A 2,783-nucleotide genomic window follows, 5' to 3' on the forward strand; every position below is an offset into this window, starting at 1 on the left:
TAAAATAAATGTCATGCACCAAGAGTCACAGTTGATTACAGTGACATCTCCAAGAACTGAAATTCCTAATATTGCATTATGTTAAAACATATTTTCTGCATTTTGCACCAGGACTCTACTATACAACTGAGGGTGGTTTACAGTCAGCTGTGATATGCAGCAATGTGAGAGTGAGAGAATTTGAGGTTCAGTGTGTAAGGTTTGTGGTGGGGGGAGGGAAACGAGAATTCCCATTTCACTGTGTAGCTCCCAGCAAGAGCAGGCTCAGGGATCCAGAAAGAGGATGGGGGGGGGGGGGGAGACATCATGGGAGATATGAAATGTGTGTATGTGTGAGTCACAGAGAGCTTGTGCAGTCCCCATGCATCCTCCTCCTTCTCTTCCACCATCCATCCATCCCTCCATTCTGCTCCCTCTGCATTGCCTTGTCTAGTCAGCACCAGAGAAGGACCCCTCCCCCTTTATCACTGTAAAGCTCCTTCACTCGTGATGCAATTCCTACACAGGCTTCTTTCCTTTCAAACACTTGACTCGGCCAACGTCTTACTTCGGCTACCATCTGCAAGGTGGCGTTATGCAATGAGAAAATATCATTTTGATGCACGGATGATGTGCAGTGATGCATGAATGACAAAAAGGTCACAATGATTGAGATGGTTTTTACTCTCTCTTTCTCGACTGACTGAGCTATCATTGATCCAGGACAGACTCTTTTAGATGTAAGAGGATGTAAGCTTTTCTGTTGTTGAGGTTGGATTATGATCCTGTCTGAGGGATTCATGCTTAGCAGACATTTGCAACCCTCACATTTGACAACATGCAGCAATATGATAACCCATGTATTTACACTCTGTGGTTTCCTGTTTGTTTTGGTTGGATGGACATACAGATTAGGTGAATGCTCCTGTCCTTGGAGCACTGATCAATAGGTTGTAAAAGAGAGTGATAAGAACACAGCATATTCTGATGGATGGTCTTTGATATGCTGTTTTGAGGAAGGGAAACAGGGTGAGAAATTCTCACAAGGCCATGATTCAGTCAAGATATCATTCAAGATGCACCATAAAGCATTCAACACCATTTTAATCAACACTATACTGTGATTCTGGATATAGAACCTTAATCAATATGTGGTTTTTGTTCTTTAATACATGATCAGACCAGGATATAATTCTACAGAGTCTTGTGCTCGCCAAGGATCTAAATAAAGAAAGTATCTGAGCTAAGCAATTCTCACATCTGGCCTTTTTCTTGTATTGGTCTGGTTTCAGCATGTGACCAAAAACACAACTCTGTCTTTCATTTTCAGTGGGATAGAAACTCAATCCAATCCGAATCATTTTCAAAACACTAATGCTGTGGAATAAGTATTAATCCTACAATAAAGACAAATATCTGTATTCCTAAATGACATAATCCTTAAAATATAATGGTAATTATTCAAACGAGAGGTGTACCGCCTATTAGGCAGCTTGTGACATGTAATCAATAACACACCAGAGTCCACCCTCCCTATCAATACTACATTACAATATTCTGTCTGTAAATCAAAACAACTTTAGCTGGGACCGCCTTAGACTACCTCTTAATCCCCCCCGCCGTCCACAGCCCCTTGTCATCTGAGGGGCGGGGGCCGGTCGAGGAGAGACCCATCTCAGTGTACGGTTAAATACTTAAGCATCTTACTCCTTCAGGCTGGAAAGCATGTTTTTCAGGAGATGCGCCAGACCAACACCCAAAGGAGCCGCTAAAAATAGAAGTGCATGTGCGATAAGCCGAGTGTGAATCCTGAATGAACGGCTCTGGCAAGACAGAGTCAATGCCACTTACTGTAAAGAAGGAATTACACCAACACTAAAAATACTACAGTTCTGCAGATGCATTAGGGCTGTGCCACACCCACTGCAAATGAATTGAGCATTTATTTTAATAGAGCTTTCATGTACAATATTGAAATGGGATGCTCCCATACTGAAGTGTTAAGTGAAATGGCACTATGTAACAATATGGTTGTTAATTGTGTACTGTCTATAGCAACAAGGCATTTAAGGCAATTCTTTTGGGATTTAATTCTAACAAGGACTTAATTGAACTGCATTTCCGAATATAGCTGAGCACAAAAGGAGAAGGCTTTTAAAGATATATTTGTAGGTATATCTGACTCATCTCTGCTAAATGTTTTCCAGTCATGCAGTTCACCGTCAGCTTCCACAAAAGCAGACAAAGAAAAAATAGAAACATCAAAACGTGTGTATGAGTTATTTAGGAGTCATAGTTTGTGGTTTAGAACCAGACCTATACATCTACAATGTCCTTTGCAACAGTGTCATTTCTCTCCATTTTGTCAAATTAGGTATTGAGTTTGAACTAGGATGTTTTCCCAACCACTTTAATATTGCAGCTATGTTTAATTAAAAAAAAGAAATTGTTTTAAAATCGGTAACAGTTTGCATTTGTCTTTGGTATTAAAAATGTGAATAAAACATCAAATAAACAATAAATATTGTACGGCAAGTATTTTGACTTCTATTTGTGTAATTATTTAACAGTAATGTGTATAAACAGGCATACTAGCTGCATATACTAAGAGTAGAACAGGATTAGTGTGTGTGTGTGTGTGTGTGTGTGTGTGTAGATTTATGGTCAGCTGACCTTAAGGCATCTGACACACTTCTGCGACAGTCTGAAGAAATGTCCCCCTATCTTTGCAGAGACAGAGATGTGATAGATTTCGAAGAAAAGACAAAGCAGCAAAACAACAAAAGAAAGACCAAGTCGCTTGC

This window comes from Trematomus bernacchii, unplaced genomic scaffold, assembly GCF_902827165.1.
Source record: "Trematomus bernacchii unplaced genomic scaffold, fTreBer1.1, whole genome shotgun sequence".
Lineage (NCBI taxonomy): Eukaryota > Metazoa > Chordata > Actinopteri > Perciformes > Nototheniidae > Trematomus > Trematomus bernacchii.